Source organism: Thunnus albacares, chromosome 16 (assembly GCF_914725855.1).
Source record: "Thunnus albacares chromosome 16, fThuAlb1.1, whole genome shotgun sequence".
Classification (NCBI taxonomy): domain Eukaryota; kingdom Metazoa; phylum Chordata; class Actinopteri; order Scombriformes; family Scombridae; genus Thunnus; species Thunnus albacares.
Window position 1 is genome coordinate 28,633,830 of NC_058121.1, and position 21,593 is coordinate 28,655,422.

Consider the following 21,593-nt stretch of genomic DNA (forward strand, 5'->3'; position numbering starts at 1 on the left):
GCCATTTATTTGTGTGTGCCCTTTTTAAATCATAATGATAACTGACATCACCCAAATGGCCCTGATTAAAAGTTTACATACCCTTGCACGTTTGGCCTGATAATATACACACAGGTCGACACACACAGGTTGAAATGGCTATGAAGGGTAAGTTTCCACACCTGTGATTTGTTTGATTGTAATTAGTGTCTGTGTATAAATAGTCAATGAGTTTCTTGCCCTGCACATTCCATCCAGGGCTGCTCTGACTTTACTGGATACTGAGTTATGGGGAAAGCAAAAGAATCGTCAAAGGACCTGCGAGGAAAGGTAGTTGAACTTTTATAAATCAGGAAAAGGATATAAAAAGATATCCAAAGATTCGAAAATGCCATTCATTGTTCAGATTGCAAAGAAAAACCCACATGCAACTTTCAGCTGAAGTTGCATGTGGGTGTTTCAAGATGCACAACAAGGAGATACTTGAACAAGAATGGGCTGCACAGTTAAGTTGCCAGAAATAAGCCGTTACTGCGCCAACGCTACAAAACAGCCCACTTACAATCTGCCAAACAGCACCGAGACAAACCTCAAAACTTCTGGAACAAAGTCATTTGGAGTGATGAGACCAAAATTGAGTTTTATGGTCACAACTAAAGACACTATGAATGATACACATCTTACAGATTCTGCCAGGGTATGTAGACTTATGAGCACAACTGTATATATATATATTTTAATTCTTGCAAGAGGGTTCCAGACCATCTGATCCAAATCTTGACCTTAATTAAATGCCAAAACCACAAACCCTTATCTTAATCCTGAACCCACATTCTGAACTAACATACTAAACTAAATGATCTAAAATGGCCCCTTACAGACACTCAGCTCAAAGTTCCTCACATCACTAACGTCTTCTCCTAAAATTACTTTTTGGTAAAATCGAGGCACATCTGACTTTTGGGGTTAGAGTGAGCTGGATGGAGTTTCTGCACTTTAAACAAGTGATTTTACTGTGTGTGAAGGTTCAACGCTTCAAATTCTCACTACTGATCCCATCAGACTTTTATTTTATTCTAAAATATGACTGTTACCAATTAAATTTGATCCTCAGTTAAGGTCTTGATTTCTCTACAATAAACTATTAAGAGTAAAAGAGATGGAAAAAATAAAAGTTTAAAAGACGAATGGCTCTGACTGTTTGGGTTCATGTTGTACTTAGAAACAACTTCTTTCTGTGAGAGCAGATAAACAAGTGTGTTATCTCTCAAAGAAGGTTTATGCAAAACAAGAATTATCTAGTCTTGGGGTGGATTTTGCTGTTTGAGATGTTTAAGTGCTGTTAAAGCATAAAACTGGCAGCAAAGCTCAGCACTTTGCCAACTTTTACAACATGCTGAAGGTGCAACGATTGTAAAAGCTGTTCTAAACTTCCACTTCACCATGTTGCCTGTGGAAAAATCAAACATATTCATTATATACAGGTCCAAACACAACGATAGATATGATCTTTAGATATGGTGAATCATGGTGGGTGTGATGTGCTCACTAGGGGTGTGCCTGAATATAAATACAGTATTCTGCAAAGCACAAATAGTGAGTTTATTACGAATATTTGTTTTATACAAATATTATAAAAATTATTTGTTTTTGGGAAAAAAAACCAAAACATGTCAAATACCAGCGTGCAGGTCGGTTACATCAATATCTCAGTGTCTCTCCTCTGCTCCGCTGTGACGTCTGTCAGCAGGTCTCAACGAGGGGAGTCACATCCACCTGCTACATGACGCACATTTCCTTATTTGGACATCAGTCCTGGAGTTCGGGGTGTTCCCCAGCTGAACTACTGACACACGCAAAGTGAAACCTGTTGTTCCCCTTCTCCTTTCCACAAAGTTAGGTTGTAAAAAATAGGCAATAAATGAAAAGTGCAAAGCAAGAATCGCCTTTGAAGTTCTTCTCTACACGTTGTACACTGTGCTGTAATGGTGTATAAATAGGTAGAGGTCTGTCTGCAATGAGGTGGTGTGGGGACCTCCTTTTGTAAGGTAGTTTATTCATAAACACTTATTGTAACACTTTATTTTTCTAAAATTAAAAGTGTTATAAAAACAAAAACAGGATTTTTAAGCCCCTTTCCACTCACACTTTTATTCAAATACAAATACAGCTTTTGTTCAAATTAACTTTGCTTTCCTGTTTGCAATTTATGACCATGAACATTGAACGCTCCTCTGGGTACATGGATTATAAAAGTCTGTTGGTTGCTATGATTGTCACATCCTGCCTGGACTTTGTGTGTTTTTTGGTCTCTTTGTGTTTTTGTGTTCTTTGGGGTTTCCTGGTTTGCACTTCCGTTTAGTCCTTCTGGTCATATGGGTTTTCTTGTTATATTTGGGTGGTGGGTTTGGACTGCCTTTTGTTGTTTACCCTGGTGTGTTGTATACTTGGGTTCAGGTTCATGGTGGTTCTTGGACGAGTTGATGTGGGTTGTATTTAGAGTATTGTGTTTTCTGTTGTTCTGTCCTGTGTGTTCATGTCCTCCTCAACACCTGCTCTGCATTTGGACTCATCAGACCCGCCCTGCTCCCTGTGTTTCCCCAGCCAATCGGCTCCCTGTCTGTTCACTCCCCTTCTGAGTTCTCCACTCATCTCCCCATCTGCACCTCATCTTCTCGTTAGTTCAGTTACTATTTAAGTCCTATTTAAGTTTTCTGTTCAGTCTCTGTTGGATCATTTGTTCTGTTTCGCCCTGTGCTGTCCTGACCTTTGCCTATTAAAAGAAGATTTCTGTCAACTCTGCATTCTGGTCTCTGCATTTGGGTCCATTCTTGCTAAACCTCGTGACAATGACACCAAACATAGCAACCTGGCTGGTGGGAGATTGTGAAGAGAACATGTAGCTAGTTAGTTGATGTCTACCATGAGCCTGAAACATCACAAAGCAACTGAAACTGAGAACAGAGAAGAGGAGGAAGCAAAGAATGTTTAACTGACTGAAGATTAAATATATTAATAATAAATAAATTAAATTTTATGTAATAATTACTAAACAAACAAACACATGTGGTGTTTTTTCTGAAAAGGGTTAGTTATAGGCTTGAATGTGCTTTTAGTTTCCTGGTGGAGGATGATAGTTCTGTCATGTGGTAACAGCTGGTTTGTGTTTCAATTTGTGCTTGTTGTCCACAGAGAAATTGAGAATTCAGTGTGTAATGATGCTTTGTGAGTCTAACTGGTTTTAATTCAAGATTTTTTATTTTTTTAATTTAAAACTGAGCTGGTTGCTGGTTTTGAATTGCGGCTGCTGGGTGACTGAATGAATCAAGGCTTTAAGAATAAATAAATTAATAAATCTCAGTCGTCCTCCGTTGAGACGCGGAGGACAGATCACCACTTCACCATGTGTTTGCTGCTTCTTCTCACATGCACACTGCGGGTGAATCATTTGACTCGGTTCATCATTTGTGAACGCGATGATATGGCTGCTGACAGCTGTATCGCTCCTTAGACATCTTCAATATGCTGACTGTCAATTTCTGCTGAATATTTGTGCTGTCCATCATTGATCGCCTTGGTATTAATTGTGACTTAACTTCTTGTATTGACTGAGCTTATTTTCTTTTGCTAATTGTTTGTCTTTTGCATTGTGGTGCTTTCATAACATGGATTTATACTGTGGTGAAATATCAATACTCATGTTTGAGTATTATGAGTGATACGGGCGACATACTGCAGCATGTTTACCCTCATGTTGTCATTGAAGGGTTTTCTGTTGGCTCACCTTTAGCAGGTGATTATTTATGTTGTCTTGCACACATCCTATTCATAAAATGTATTTATTTACTATAATGGGAAACATTGGCTTTTGACATATGATACATTCACATTTTCTCCACACACTTTCATTTTAAGCATTAAAAATATTTCATCTCATACCAATGTGATTATGTGACAGCTAGAGTTACTATTCTTCATATCATAATTACATCTAAACTGCCGAGCCTCTGTTCTTCCATTTGCTGCTGCTGCAGCTACCTTGAGCTCATATCCATGTACTGATGCTCCTCTGCTGCTTATCAATGCTACATAGCGTTTCACAAGAAGAGACCGTCTGCTCCAAGCTATAAATTTTTGTGATTTTTAATATGCATAACTGAATGACTATCTGCTGCTGCATATCAGGTGGACTGCTGGGTTTAGATTTATCCATCTCATTTCAATAGATAGTATATTCCCCTCAGTAGCTGGAGGTGCTTTGTGGGGGAACGGCCACACAGTCAGTTGTGGAGCAGGTTCTGCACACAGTAATAGCAGGGAAGAAGTTGGCTGACTAAAAATGACTTGTGGTGAAACTGGACAACCTTGGTAAGGACAAAATATCAGATATAGAAATACAGTAAGCATACAAATGTGTTGCAAAAATGGGAAAAACAACCCCCCCCCCCCCCCCCCTTTACTGGATTTTTCATTAACTGTTAATAAGACGCCGCGGCCTCTCAGGCACGTCTTGTATTTGGGTGATGTTGTGTTGTCGTGGCGACGAGTAAAAGCATCCCCTCCTGGTGGAACAGAGGCCAAAAAGGAGAAGGATTATGAAGCTGTGCTGATGCAGATTGGATTCCTCTATTATCTAGAGTTTCATCATTTCCCCCAGGAGAGCTTACACTTTTCTAATCCTCCAAGGCTGTTTTTTTTTTTTTTTCCTCTGTATTATATACCATTTTGTCTGGAGGCAGCGTTTGTCTGATCCTTGTAGTTTGTGTCGTCCCGCTCCTATCTGTCGTGATGCTGCATGACTTGTGGTGTAAAGAAAATTCCAAATGAGATTAACAAACGCACCAATCCGACTTTTTATCTCCTGATACCAATGCTGATACCTCAACTAAGCATATCAAGTACCAACCAATTCTGTCTTTTTTCCAGCTCATATAGCTTATATAAAGACAAAACAGATCAAAAAGGCTAAAGGACAACACACAGGGTCATCATAGATAAAATAAAATACTTCACATGATTTTAAAAGACAGCAAAATGAAAAGAAAATGGGTTACATTGTAATATCAAGGTCTGTAGGTCTTTTATATCCATGATTGTCCTTTAGCGTCATAAAGGTCTTTATGATTTTGACTCTCACAAAGCTAAAATACCTCTGAGGAAGGTTGACTCTTCCACTCAGTTTTAATAGAAGTTCCCTCTGTCGACTCTACCGCAGAAAGAAATAAAACAAAGTTTACACACACACACAGTATGTATGTATGTGCTCAGTATTTTTTTACATTTTTCAGAGGAAAATCTCAGAGGAAAAAGTCACTTGTTGTGTCACAACCCAGTCGCCAGAATAAAATGTTGACATTGAACATTTCTGCAAATCACGGATATGTTGAATCTCTACATTTCAATACATTTAATACGTAGCACATCAACATCTCTACAGTACGTATCATAGGGACATTGATGTAGTTCAGATGACATCTATATGAGCTCCCCGCCATGTTAGGAAGAGGCAGGTTGGGTAGTTGGCTAGAAGGTTGGTTGCATGTCACAAAGTTGCAAAAGCATTAAAGCAGCAGAGACGACTGCTCGCTTCCTGTTTCAACCAACAAAACCAGGTATTTGAACCCAAATCATGATCTTTTCCCAAACCTAACCAGACCTTAACCATAGCGTTGTCACAACATAAAACATCATTATTCAATGGATAACAACCATTCAGTGCAGCTTGAATGACATTCAAAAAGCTTAAAACACAATGTACAGATTGAAAAGTAGAGTTTGATCGTATCCGTGGTTTGCAGAAATGTACAATGCTTGTTTTATTCTGGTGACTGGGTTGGGTGTCAAGAGCTTCACTGGGTGAACGTCTGGAAATGGAGCCCCTTTTCATTACGTGCCTTTCTTTTCACAGTATTTTGGTCAGGTTGTCTTGGTCCAAAAACACTCTTCTCCCGTCATGGTGGATGGAAGCACAAGTTCTTCAGTTTTATGCACCAGGAAGTAGACGACCACTGACGATGGGTTGGAACGTTGTGGTGTTTTGGGTCAGTGTTGTATACGAAGAAAAACTCCATGGATGTGTATGTTATTTCTGCATGAACGCGCCTCCAGGTCTGTTAGTTGGACTTGGATGTTCTCTTGAAGTTCTAAGGTGTGAGACGGCACCTCCTTGGCTTCAGCACATGTCATCCACATCATCCACCCCCTGATCCTCCTCTTCCTTCTTTTAGTTTGGTAACAGTAGCGTTCAGCTTCTAGCTAACCTCCTTCTTTAGTAATCCCATCGATTGGCTTAAATCTTTTTTCATGTCTGAGCCTTTATTTCGTCAGTGATGTTGGCTTGAATAACCTCCATAACCTTGTTCTCAGCTTGGTTGCCTCACCGTCAGTGGATGGTTTATTGTTTATTCTCAGGTTTTGTTGCGTTTTTTTTTAACTTTAATAACCAGTTCTTACTTTGGGGAACCATCTGGGATTTATACTGCTGCTTCCCACTGCGTCATGCTGGAAGTCTATAAGGCAATTTAAAAGTACTTTTAAAAGTACTACAGCTAATATAAATCAACTATGTGCCCTACAGAAAAGAGCAAAAGAGTTGAACAATGTTGAACATTCCAGCCGACTGTTATCACAGCTAATAAAACTGAAGAACTTTTTAAAAACTTTGTGATTGATGCATAAACCCAAAACCTGATTATGAACTAGACACTGGATGACAATCACAGAAGAAAATTTCTTGAAAAAATGATTTTTTTAATAGTGAGAATAGGAGGTGATATAAGAGTGACATGAAATGTGTATTTTTCTGTTACTAATTATATCTCATAAGTTGTTCAACATCACTTTAATACTGTACATTTACATACATGAAACCAACATCAGAGTTACTAATTTCAACATGGTGTTGTAGTGGCCTTCAGTATTATCTGAATTTTGGAGGAAACGATTAATAATTTCTCAGAGTCATTTGTGCAGAAAAAGTGAAACTATAAGCATCCTCCATCCAAATAAAACCAGATTTTGCCTTGAAAATCATGCTTTATTTTCACAATCGGTGGATTAAACCATTAATCTGCCTCCATCTCTTAGATAAAGTTAATCTCTGTTGTGCTGATGAGTGTTAAAGATCTCTGACCTCCCGCCTGATCCAGCAAAGCGCGACTCTTTCCAACAGGAACAGGGAGGTTTGACCGAGCTTTATCACCTTGGGGCTCTCTGGCACTGAAACACGCCTGCAGTGATAATTAATGAGAATTACTGTTGCTACGAGAGGTACTTTGGCAGGGAAGGCGAAAGAAAGGGAGAATTGGACTGAGAGGGGGATCATTGAGACATAATGACTGTGATGAAGAAGACAGAGATGGAGGTGGTGGGAGGAGGGATGAAAAGAGACTAATGTGATTATTTTGCTACTGGCAGAAGACATACGAGCCTCAGCATTGGCATGTTTTTTCTCTGCTGTCTGAGTGACAAATATAGCGCAGGTTCACAGGTGTAGGTCTCATAAATATCATCATTTATTTAACTTTAGCTCTCCGCTCTGCAAAAAGAGGGATGAGCGGGACTGAAGCATATTGGGTGGGAGGTTTTTTTTTTAGGCGTTATGCTCTGACAGAAAAAAACAAGTTTCTCCTTTTTTTTTTTTTATAGAGCAAAAAGCCCCCCCCCCCCGCTTCACCCCCCGCTCAAATTCCGTTGCATAAATCGCTTGTACACTTGACTGGAGAAGGGAAATGCCTGAGGCCAGACTCACTGTGATGAAACAGATCCTTGGGAAAAGGCCATGGAGCCCAAGTCAGTAAAAAACCAATGCAAATAATTAGTTCTGAGCTAATAGTCCTCAAACAGCAGAGTAAAGTGGACTTTCAGAGGAACAGTGCTGCTCAGGTTGGAGCTATAAACACATTAATTATAACCAACCCTCAAAGAGGATTTATACTCATGATAACAATCATTCTGAGGAGAAATTATGCTTAATATCACATTAATTTCCCAGCTGTTTGCACTCAATCAATCAGTAAAAAGTTAACATTATCTAATGCTTTCCAGCTTGTGTAGGTCTTCATTACAAGGAATTAACATTAAACATTAGACTGATATCTGAATACTTGTTGACTTTTATTAGAGGAAACCGTTTGGATCTGGGCAGCACAGTAGTCGTTTTCAAGGCCATAATTTCCACTCTGTTATTTTGGGTTGTTGACTCGTGGTTAAAAACAGGAAGTGGACAGCAGCCCTTCTAGTGTAAAAGTCCAATGATTTGTCGCTCTGTAATGATGTCATCTGATTTCTTCCTTGCTCCTGTCGTACTTACTACGACTGCTAGAGGGCGCTGCCACTTAAGTATAAAATATATGTTGTTTTGAGGCACTTGCTTAAAGGCTATAACCGGTGATTTGCTATGTTTTTCTTAATGTTTGGATTCAAACCAACAATGAACTGATCTACTAACAGGTATTATGTATCAAAGCCTGATATATCTTATTCATCTGTGCTGTAGACCTCTGCTGGTGTCCAGAAACTATTAAAAACATGTTCCTTCACCATGAAGATTATGGTGACAGTAGTTTGTTTGGAAACAGCTCCAAAGCTGTTTTCAGTGTTTTGCTAGCTTGTTGTGCTACATATCATAACCTCTTGACTTTGTACTACATTGTAAATTTCTCAAAGAACATCAGTACAAAGTCAGGAGGTTTTGATATGTAGCACAACAAGCTGCGAAGCTGTAAATGGAGCGTTCCTGCACACGAGCAGTAGCATCTGCCAAACAAGGAACTACTCTCCAGAGACTGAAAACATGATGCTGTTATTAGTCTTTGGAGCCGTTTCTAAACAAACTAACGTGACCAAACTCTTCATGATGAAGGAACATGTGACCCAGTGCGGCGGTGTGACTCACTGACGTGTTTTTAATAGTTTCTGGAACAACAACGGAGGAATCAGATGTATCAGGCTTTGATACACACACAATACTTGTCAGTAGATCAGTTCATTGTTGGTTTGGATCCAAACATGATATTTGTTGACAAGAAGAAAAATATAGAAAATCACCAGAATGATCCTTTAAGCAACTGATTTTACCATTTTTTTTGGAGGACAGTCCTTCACATGAGGTCACTCACCTTGACTAAATATATTTTATATTTGAAAGATATTAATACACTCAGTGTAAACTCAGTTTTGAATGAGCAGAATGTTAGCGGTTGTCAGTCTTCCTGCTTTACTTCATACGTTATTTCCACCGTTCAGTCAACTCAAGAGACTTTCTAGAGGAAAAAAAAAAACCCAAAGAGATTATTCTTCTCACAGACGGAGGAAACTTTCGCCTCTACTTCTTAAAAACATGCAAGGACACCTCTCAAGGTGAGTGACTGTCCGCGAGAAGAATTTCATTAAACCGAGAAAGCAATTACTATGTGAGTGTAGGTAGCATAATGTTTTCACCCCCTGCTACTGAGGTCAGACATCAACATTATGACCTGTCCTATTCATTAGCGTCCATCAGGGGAGTTTGTGTAGTACCACATGCATCTTTTCCTATCATATGAAATGCATAGATGCAAAGTGAGGTGGAGTAATTGGTAGATATATGAAAGATTGAGATATTTTAAATAGATCACAGAGGAACCAAAGTTCACTCACATTAACTCAGTATGTCACTGTGGCTTCCATGCAAATGTAAAAGCTACTGCAGCAGACAAAACACACATTTTATCTGAGACTAGTTGTACCTAAACAGAATTTAAAGTAAAGTTTTAATGAATATGTTTCCTTTTTTAAATTCAAGACAATGCTTATTTCAATTTGTTCAGCTGAAATCTGAAATATTGCCTCTTGAGGGTTTTTTTTTACACATTTTTTAAATAAATATGACAACATCTAGAAATAATGAACTACATCGAGTTCTTGTAAAAAAAAACACGAGGTACTAAAGGGACTACTACAGACTTGGAAAAAACACTGCATAAAATTGTCCAGATGACCCATAAACACAACCTGAAAGTAAGAATCTTACTGTCTTCAGATTGTCATGCAGACAGAGTCTTGCTCAGCACACAGTGAAGGGAAATGGCTGATATTAGTCTACTGCAATAGCTGCAAAGACTCGTGTCTTTTACAGACAAGTTGATGCAGTAAGATTCATTGAGCAATTTATGATTGCAATTGTAGGCAGTGTACGACAAGGCAATCCAATACAGGTCTGTTGTTATTGCCTGTACGGCTGGGTGATTGTATATTTTGCAGACGTGGCCAGAACCTCTACACACCCAGCAACACATCCTCACTTATATACGCTGCAGTGATGTGATGTTGGAGACAGTTAAATTGATTTTGCTCTGGCAAATTGTAGAAGCCAAATCATTTAATTATTTGCAAATTTTTACTTTCTCAGTTTGTAACCAGAGGATTTTTTCTGGACTCTCTGTGCTGCTCTTGGTGGTCGAAACCTTCAACCTTCAAGGTCACCGCCACCGCCGCCGCCGCCGCCCTCAACAGATCAGCTGTGACAACTGTGATGAAAACACCACTAATCTCTGTGAGGCTGCATTTTAAGCTTGACTAACATAAAATGACTGCAGCTCTGTTTTACCTTCACCGGGTGAATTTGCTTGTGGCTGTTTTGAACTTCACCATCTCGCTATAGAAAAAGCCTTTGATGGAAGGAACATGTGAGACGAGCTGTCGAGGTATATTTAGCCTCCTAAACTACAAACCGCTCAAATAACCATTAAATGTTTGGCATTTTTTAACTTGAGACATGACTTAAATTATGAAATGATTATCTATCTATGTCTATGTTGTCTTCATGTGACAGTGAAGAGTTGCTGTGAATCTCATGTTGACTAATAAACTCAGTGTCCCGTACATGCATCCATAAATCTCTTCATACACTCAATAACATCATGGCGGTTCTTCTCAGGAACAATGACTGATTTACAGTGAGTGTTGACCCGGTCGTGTAGCGCCAGTCATATTTATAGCATAACTCATAGTACAGGTTTTATTTATCAGATTGTTAAATCCTTCTGCACTTCATTTCTTTATCCTCTGAAGTCTTTTCCAGGCGAGAAATCCTCTCCAGCCTCTGGGCGTATTTTTACTATCAGCGTTCAGCAATCTCTGAAACTTCTATGTGTGAATGTGTTTTTATATCTTTGTTCTATCTCTTGTGCAAATAAATAAATAAAAACTGCCAGTTGAAAGCCTTCTACCGCTCTGCACAGTGTTTAGAGAGTTGCACGTTTGTGTGAATAAAGCAGTGGATGATTTGTTTTTGCTGTAAGAAAATATTGTGTTTTCATTACAACGACACATCAGTGGCATCTGTTGTTGTATTATTGTGTGATTGACGAGTGTCTGAGTTTATAATTGATGGGATTTTTGTTGTTAAGCCTCCGATCGTTCATATCACACAGCATTATGGGCTGTTCATGTGTTCTACTTGTAGTTCTTTTATTCTGCTTTGTATTTTCCATGTAGAGCTGCAATAATTAGTTGATTGAAATTAGTCTGCAACTATTTATATACATATTTATAACTATTTACATGTTGTTTCAACCTTTAAAATGTGAGAGTTTAATGCTTTTCTTTGTAATGAATGATAGTAAACTTATTATCTTTGGTTTTGGACTGTTGGTCGGACAAAACAAGACATTTGAAGATGTAAAGTTTTGATTGTGGGAAATTGTAACCATAATTTGTCACTGTTTTTTTTGTCATTAATCAAGAAAATATTTGACAAATTAATCAAAAAATGAAAATAATCCTTATTGCAGCCTTATTTCCTTGTGTGAGAAGACATTTGAGTTCTGCTGCTGTCAGGTGTGTGAAGCATATCGAGTATCATTCATGAAAATAACGACAAATAAATGACAAGTGTGAATAAATTCAAGGCTGCTGATCAAGTTGTTGGAAAATCAATTTACAGAAACAACTGTTGAATGGAAATATTTCTCTGATCACTGTGACAATATATGAACTGTTCCTATTAAATGCTGCTGCAGCTTCTGTGTCAACTGAAAATGACTTAATGCGAAACTGGTGACGTTATATTGACGTCATAAATCAGAATAACCTGAGAAAGAATAGTTCATGTTTTAAATTTAGCTCCACACCTGATTGGTCTTCTGATCACTGTATGACAGCTAACATACATGGATCATTGTGGTGATAAATGTAAAGTAAAAGCAGTTGCTAAGTGGCCACCAAAAGATGCTTTTTTAAAAAACTTTTAGAAACAGCTAGCCTAGCTGCTAGCTACCAGCAGCTTGTCTCCGCCACATCGTACCATGGATGGATTATAAGAGCTGGATACCGGACTAAAAATGGCGCCCATTCAGTCCTATAGGAATTGCTTGCCTGGCGCATACGCCAAAAAAAGTTTCTAGCCTTCGGGTTTGCTTCCGCGCTGTGCGGCCCAGTGAATATGCGCAGTAGTGTTTCCCCTGCGAGTTTCCATATCGCTTTTCTCAGCTCGAGGAAAGTTTTACAAACATAAAACCCCCATGGATCAAAAGTTCATAATAGAAAGAGTCATAATTGATGTTGTTTGCAGTTCGAGGCGTCCTGTCAACAGTTTTACAGGCTTCTCTTTTACAATGGTGGTCTATGGGGGAAAATGCTTTTTGGGCTGCAGGGGGATTTTTCTCTGCAATACCGCGAGTGACCACTGGGAAAAACTGGCTGCAAGACTGAGCGTTGGCGCCGTATCCAGCTCTTATTATACATCCATGCATCGTATGGTGCACGCTCACGGCCAAAATACACAGAGCTACCTGTGGCCGTAGCCCCACCTAGTGGAAAAGTCACGTCACTGCTCATTAATATGAAGTGATTTATAGTTTATATCAGGAAGAGATGGGGTGTTTGATCCCTTTCAGCCACACTGTGACAATAACGCCACATCATAAACAACCAGTGCATTTAGATTTACGTCCGTTCTTCCAAGAATGAAAAATAGACCCGATGAAATGCAAGTGTGCATTTGATTAATGCTCCTGCCTCTCCCTCTGTGTCTGATGGCAGCTTACAACCTCCTGTCCTCTGGGAGCAGAGGGAGGAAAGTCTAACAGAGTCTGACAGTCGTTGTAACCGCATTTTAATTAGATTATTCAACGACTGTATTAATTCAGGAGCAAATCACTTTACTTACTTAGCATCAGACTGTCAGGCTGTGTTGTGGAAAGCCAGAACAGCATAATCAGGCTTTAAGTGCCCTCACATATTGGAATTGTATTAGCGAAAGTCAAAGAAACAATCCAGGCCAAGTATTGTGTAGGCAGTGAGTCTGGGGGCTCGAGGCTCCTCCGTGAATCTAAATAAGCTGCAGAAGATCATAGTTCGACCAACGACATCGACTGCATCTCTACCGTACAGTACTTTAGTGTACATATATTAATAAACAGACTCTGAAGAAGATTTATAGGAACAAAACACGGTATTGGATTCTGCTGATTTATTTCTAAAAGAGAAAACAGTACGGCTGCAACCAATAATTATTTTCATCATCAATTAGTCTGCTGATTATATTTTTTGATTAAATTATTAATTGTTTTGTCCGTAAAATGACAGAAAATTGCAAAAAATACTTTTGTCTGATCAACAGTCCATAAGTTTACTATTTATCACACAAAAGACTCAAATCTTCACATTTGAGGAGATTCAACCAACCAACATTTCTGTTTAATTACTAAAATGATCGTTTGATTATCTGCTGATCAATATCCAACATGCACCTCACAAAATAGAGAATATTTAGATTTATCCTTATTTTACTTTCTAAACAAAAAGAATAACAAAATACTTAATTAAGCCCCTAAAACAATAGAAAGTTGCACATTTTGTCTGACTAATTGGTGCTATTGGCTTGATGATACACTCAGGACTAGCTGGTGGACTGTAGATGAAGAGGTTCTTTCTTTTTTTCTGTGTGCTGTACTGTGTGTACTTTACTAACCCTGAAATTATGTTCCTGGGATTGTACATCATTTCATTCAGTTAAGAGTTATTGACGGCGGTAAAAATGCTCTCTGAACAAGCTAGATTGCTGCCCGTCAGTTAGCGAACCTGATATCTCAGTCGCTAATGGGACACAGTTTATTTAAGAGATGGATTTGTACCATCCACTCCTGTCTCATAACTCTATACAAACCGTTTCTCTTTCTGCGGCGCCGTTTGCTCTCCGATAGAGGACGTTAAATAAAAGTGGACGTTTAATGAGCTGACTCTGTTCCCTCAGCACTGTTTAAGTCCATTTACTGTCGGTCAACGTGTGTCAAAGGTCACCACCAAGTTGAACTCGATGTGAAAGATTTGCACGGATTTACTTCACTATCACAAGTAAATCCACTGATGGCAGCAGTTCTATTGAAATAACTGACTGGGCCTGAAAATAAAGGTTTTATTTTTTTTTTACTTACTCCAATAATATGACAAGAATCTAAAGATTTGATAAGAACGACGACATAATCTGAATTAAATCTGGGTAACTACATTCAAAAAGGGCAGCGTTTTCATGAAAAAAAAAGCTTTAAAATCTAAATAAACGGGAACGAGTGCAGCATGAGAACCATGTTAATCAGATTCTTTGGCATAAAACCCAGTTTAAGCTGCGTGTCAGCCGTACAGTTAGAGGTATTGAGACTGCTCTCAGCATGATGCCTCCACAGTTCTTCCAGCAAAAAAAAGCTCAGAAACCAGCAAGTCTCTGCTGTCGATTTTAAATTCCCTTCAGCCTGACATTCCTGGACACACACGCGTATTGATTTCACTTGACAGTTGGAAGTCCTTGACATTGTTGATCTGTAACTCCACGTCGTCCTTTGATTGACCTATCGGTGACGGCTTCTCCGGATCTTGTTCCTCACCATCTCGCTGATATCCACCCAAATCCTCTCAGATCAACTCCGGTGTCCGGGGACTCGGACCGGCCTTCATTGGGAATTCAACAGCTGCTTTCTTTCCACTTGATGTTCCAACAACCGGTTTTCTCAAGGTTGCTGCGAGGGCAGAACAATCAGGCGGCGTTGAGATGGAGAATCATCCCCTGGTTTCAGCCTTTGTAGATGAAGCCCCTTTTTTTAAAGAGAGATCTCTGGAGGGAATTAGCACTCGCGATAGTTGTGCTTGCATGTCTGCGTATGTGCGGGAGAGTCCGGGTATTAACGTTTTTGAATACTTCAGATTAACCTTCTCAGCACTGGATTGAGAAAGTTAAGGAGGCGAGAAGAACATGAAAGCAAGAGAGAGAGGAAGGAGAAGATTTTTAGAGAAGCAGTGAAGAAAAGATGCAGATAGAAAGAAGGAGGGAAGACAGCTGACGAGAGACTGAACGAGAACACCAGAGAAGAAGAAGATAAAAAAAAAAACAGCTGTATGAGAAAAAAAAGATAAAAGAAGTATTTGTGTTTCTCCTTGCAGGGGTTCAGCGGTTGGTCAGGACTTTGTTTCATGTGTTAGTCTATAATTAATCAAGGATTATTTTCCTTCCTCTCTCCTTTTTTACAGACACATAAGTTTCTTTATTATTCCTCCTTCGGTCCATACTTCAACACTTTTATCACTCATGGATTCCCACATTATTCATTTCGCCCTGCTGCGTCTCTGCTCATCCACATTTCCAGTTTGTATAAAAAAAAATCCTTTCATGTGCTGCACTATAGTGTCTTGTGAGGTTTAAATATTTGCTGAAGTGCTTTTTAATTGTCCTTACATGATCCTTGTTCTGACTCTATACTGTATTTTTAGCTGTAGCAGTTTAGTTTCAGCTAAATGCCTTTTTACTCCATATATGCTTTAGCTCAAGGTCATTTTTAAAAACTTGGCAGCGAGTCAGTCGGGAGCTGATTTATACAGTTTTCAAACCTGTAAAATCCCAAGCTAACCCTATTCCAGCAGGGTTATGTCTCTCTGGACTAAAACAATTTAATTTTTAGTGTGCTGGTGAGCGGTATGAAATGCTGAGGTATAAAAAAAAAAAGCTTAAAGAAAGCAGTTACTGTGTGTCAAACAGAAGTGGAGCTGTGGCGGGAAACTGATGACTGAGTAATGGAGCCTGGATTATTCCACTCATGAAACTTCAGATTCAGTTTTTCCATGAAGTCAATACTAAAAAAAACAAAACAGAGTTCAGATAATAGACCTCACTTCCTTCAACTTCCAGCAGTGGAAACCTTAAAAAAACGCCTCTGGATAAAAGCAGGGAATTACATATTCACATCAGATTACAACCAATAAATGTAATGATTTCATCAGATAAGTAATACGGGATCACAGTTCTTTAAATGCCATGTCAGGACACAGCTAGCGGCTAAATGTGTTGATTTGTTTCCTAGAGAGAGAGACAGAAAATCCAGGATAAAGACGTCACAGAGCCGAACGCACTCGCTGATTGACGAGCAATATCTGGGATTAGCAGCTCAAAAACACCATAGCGCTAAAAAACTGAGATTAAACAAGTGGAAATGACGTCTCCTGGATTAACCTTAATGAACTGAAGTGGAGTCGCCCACCTGTTCTGTTCCTGTTCTGGCTCCGTGTGGATAGTGACTTTACTGAGGTTTTTAAAAGGACATTAAAATGTAAAAGAGCAGCATAAATGCTCCGTCAGCGATCGCTGTAGCTGAGGTGTTGCTGTTGTGGCCTGTAATGGGCTCTCGGGAGAAGAAATTCACAGCTTGTTCTGTTTTTTTTTTTTGTTGTTGTCTTTTTTGCAACCAGGATTTTATGCTGTTGGTTATTATTTTACTCACCAAGTAAAAAAAAGCTGCTGATGTAAGGAGGCACTGACATGGACGGGGTCCGGGGCTGCTGCTGTATTATTCATAAGGTTGTTTTATTCATTTTTAATTTGTACAAAAAAGGCAGAATGTGAACTAACCTCCAGTTTATTTTCAGCTTATATGGAGCTTTAAACTGAAGGTGACCTCAGCTGAGATGTTGTTGTAATCCTGTAACGCATAAAACTACTACAACATACATTCAGCTGCCAGTTTATCATATCATATATATATATATATATATATATATATATATATATATATATATATATATATATATGACTGTCCTCACTGATATGAGTTGAGTGAAGTTTAAATTTCTTGTTTTGTCCAACCAGCAGTCCAAAAACCAAATACAGTTGTGCTCATAAGTTTACATCTCCTGGTAGAATATGTGAAATATTGGCCATTTTTTGGAAATCTTCTCTTTTTATTTAGGGATAGTGGTTCCGTGAAGCCATTTATTTTCACATAATTGTGTTTGCCCTTTTTAAATCATAATGATAACTGACATAATATGATAATAAACACACAGGTTGAAATGGCTATGAAGGGTAAGTTTCCACACTTGTGATTTGTTTGATTGTAATTAGTGTCTGTGTATAAATAGTCAATGAGTTTCTTGCCCTGCACATTCCATCCAGGGCTGCTCTGACTTTACTGGATACTGAGTTATGGGGAAAGCAAAAGAATCGTCAAAGGACCTGCGAGGAAACGTAGTTGAACTTTTATAAATCAGGAAAAGGATATAAAAAGGTATCCAAAGATTTGAAAATGCCGATCAGTAGTGTTTAAGCTCTGATGAAGTGGATACCAAACCACGGACAGGTAGAACAACAAAGATTTCAGCCACAACTGTTGCAAAGAAAAACCCACATGCAACTTTCAGCTGAAAGATGCACAACAAGGAGGTATTTGAACAAAAATGCCAGAAATAAGCCGTTACTGCACCAATGTCATAAAACAGCCCAACAGCACTGAGACAAACCTCAAAACTCCTGGAACAAAGTTATTTGAAGTAATGAGTTCAAAATTGAGTTTTATGGTCATAACTACAGACACTATGAATGATACACATCTTACAGATTCTGTCAGGGTATGTAGACTTACAACTGTATATTCAGTTTACTGTCATAGAAGACTAAGAAAAGCAGAAAGTGTTCACAATATAGAAGCTGAAACTGATATTTTGACATTTAAAATTTTATCAAAATAGTTGCTGATTAACTCTGTTGATTTATTAATTGATTCAGCTATAATTGGTGGCAAAAGCTATAAAAATAAGACCCAGGATGTAAAAGGAAGTTCAGCACACCAACATCCAGAGTTGCTGCTAGTTTTCGGCTTACATACGGTACAAAGTAGAGATGTGAGGACCTTTTGGGTTTCAGGCTGTTGTTGTGCTGAACAAGCAATTTGAAAATGTCACCTTGGACTTTAGGAAATTATAATTGACAATAAACAACAATTTAGAGGTTAAAACGAGGATTAATTGAGAATATTTTACAGCCCAAAGGCGACGAATGAACTCTGTCCAGAACCGGCCCCTCGTTAACCTGAGAGAAGGTGACTCGCCGTCTGTAGACAGGAAGTGTTTATAGGCTCTGAGGTCGTAACCTCACCGGTCCTGAGTGACATGAAGAGGCCGAGCTTGACGTACAGCTACAGAGTTCAGTTTCTATCAAACCCAGCAGTCCAGGAGCTTTTTTTTTTATATGGATAAGACTTGAATCCATGAGGACACACACATCACCCGCTGGTACATGCACTCACCTTGAGAGGCAGGGTTAGCGCTTATCTGGAGCTGTGATCAGCTGATGTACAGTATCTGGATACCGTGGCCCCCCCACACACAGCCGACCCTGATCTATGAGGCAATTATGGTAAAAACGTCTGTCTAAGCATTCCTGGGGCTGAAAGGACTGACCGGGATATTAAACAGATTACATTATACACAAAGTGAAGTGTGATGGCAGCAGACCAAGAGAGAGAGCCCTTTGTGTTGGCGATTAGGAAGGAGTTCCCTTATAGATGTGTCTCTCTCTCTCTCTCTCTCTCTCTCTCTCTCTCTCTCTCTCTCTCTCTCTCTCTCTCTCTCTCTCTCTCTCGAGGTTTTTTATCCTCTACACACACACACACACACAGAGTCACTGGAGTCGTACCTGGCGGCGGGCCAAGCCCCAGATTTTGTTTTCATGTGGAGTGTTAAAGTGTACGTGACATGACTGTGTGTGTGTGTGTGTGTGTGTGTGTGTGTGTGTGTGTGTGTGTGCTTTACCCTCATACACTTTGATAGATTGCAGAGTGCTCGCAGCCTTCTCAGTGTGTAGGAAGCCTGGCGAAGGAAAAGCAACTTATCCCGACTCAACAACCACTTGATTTACTGTTACACAGGATCTAATCAAGTCAAAGCCAAACAAAGCAAAGTAAAAACAAACAAAAAAAACCAGAACGAGACCAGACGGATGCAGATCAAACCCAATGAAATACCAGTAAAACAACTTTACCAGCTTTAACTGTATGTTATCTCTCCTGATATTTTATTTATTCTTTTTCTTTTATTTCTATATTTTTCATTTCTTTACCTCCTGTTTCTTTAATAAACTGAAGAATCTCACTGTAAAGGCAAACTTGTGTTAACTGCACATGTGACAGTAAAGACTTTGCACATTCGGGACTCGATCACAACGATCAATTAGCTTGTTACACTTATCAATCAGCTCCCAGATATCTAACAGAACTGATGGAACCAGTAATAACTGCTGCTATAATATGATGATTGATACTGATTGAAACTATATTAGTATTTAAAATGTTTATCACATTACAGGTTTTCAAACCTCTCAGAATGACAACAGAATGACCACTAATCCAGCCTCATATGTTGCACTTCACACTAATTAAATGATTGATGACGACCAGTTAAGAACTAAACAGTCATATAACCCGAAATTCAGGCAAACATATTGTACAGACCAGATGTTTCCACAGCCTGTCAGCAAACAACACAGACGGCCTGAACACTGCAGTTAATATTATTATTATTATATATTATTATTAAGATTATTGGATTCTAATCAACAAATCAAAGTTAATTGATGAGCATGTTGAACCCACTTGACCACATGACCTCTCTGCTGTCTTCCTGTCATCTGTCATGTTTTATGTGTTTGTTCAGCTTCTTTACATGTTGTTCACTCATTCACAGAAATAAAGTTGAAAAAAAGGCAAAAGTTTCAAACTCGATCATCGAGGGCAACAACCAACAATAATTTATCAATATATCAATTAATCTGCTGATTGTTTTATCATTTTTATTAATTATTTTGTTTATAAAATGTCAGTGAAACAGTTAAAATGCCTGTTTTAATTTCTTATTCGTTTGTCTCGTTTTGTCTGATCAAAAACACAAAGATATTCAGTTTATTATCTCTGACAAAGAAAAACTTCAAACTGTCACATTTGAGAAGCTGCAACCAGAAAATTATTGACATTTTGACTTAAAAACACCAAATCGCAGCTGAAGACTTCCTGTTTACCTTTCATTAAACCACATTAAGGGTTAATATTTTACACTGCACTGTTACTTTGATTCTCTTGTTTTATCTGTCTTATTCCCTTTTTAGCTTCTTTTTATTTCCAAATTTAACACTTTTTAATTGTTTTTATGTCTTTGTGTTGCTTTTATATTCTGTTTTAATGCCTTTTATGCATATCTATGTAAAGCACTTTGAATTGACTTGTTGTTGAAATGTGCTGCACAAATAAACTTGCCTTAAAAAACTGCTCGAGAAACAGGAGCGTTCGTAATTACAAGAATATTTACTTCTTGATCTGTTCCTGCACATCGAGCCGTTATAGCCGCTTTACTCATCAAACCAAAAACAAACCAAACTGAAGCAAAAGAACATCAAGCTACGCTGAATCAGATGAAACTGTGCCAGATTAATCTAAGCAGCCACTCGTGTGGAGGGTCAGCGGCTCTCACACGTCCAGCCGAGCATGAAGCATGAAGCATGAAGCAGCCATAAGCTGTGATTACTGCTGTTGTCCTGAATTAGTCTCCGTCGTCTTTGTTGCTGTAGAATATCGAACAGTATTTGGAAAGAACATCAGCATATAAATACATACAGTACCTGATATGTACTACACTTAAACTCTAGTGTATTATTATTATAATTATTATTAAGAAGACTTATAAAATTACATATCTTTTGATTTAATTTATGTCTCATCTTTGAGCCATTTCTACTCCAAGCATGTGACTATTAATGGTGTAAATCACTTGTGTTGTGGATTTCATTGGTGTGTTTACAGTTAAAAATTGATCCTTTATTTTTACAGCATGGATAATCTATAGACTGAACTGTAAATCTATTCTGCAGTCCCGAAGCTATTTCTTCCATCTGTCTTGTTTAGTTAAAAGCTCTTAGTATTGTCGTCAGTTATACATAAAGAAAGTCACATGACGACATATGAGCCGTTAGACAGACACAGATGTAAAAATCTGTAGTAAAACATCTGGAGAATCTGCTTTTCTTTGTATTCTGTGTACTAGTTCTTCCATTCATATCACATGTTAACAAGACCAGGTCAAAACCTAGTAAACTGGACTGTGTGTGGTCAGTGTGTTACAGCAATTTTCTGTAGTGGTCCCTGTAATATTTGCTGGTAAAGTGTACTGAAGTAGCATCACATGACATTTTAAAGCAACGTTTGAGTCAAAAAAAAAAGGATATAAATGTGGTTGCAAGAACAATACTTATATATTGAAATAGAACGTATTTTAATTCTAATTATAACTTTTCTAACTATCTGTTAACTCCTCCTGCTTTTTCA

At 38.5% G+C, this 21,593-nt stretch overlaps 1 long non-coding RNA gene across 1 annotated transcript; it reads right to left on the minus strand.

Annotated features, from left to right (window-relative positions):
• Nucleotides 1–405: 405 nt before the first annotated feature.
• Nucleotides 406–20,363, minus strand: LOC122999514. The gene is made up of 3 exons (XR_006407759.1): nt 20,265–20,363; nt 1,209–1,214; nt 406–417 (listed from the first exon to the last, which is right to left on the minus strand). It is a non-coding gene; the product is annotated as an uncharacterized LOC122999514 (long non-coding RNA).
• Between the last annotated feature and the right edge of the window lie 1,230 nt (nt 20,364–21,593).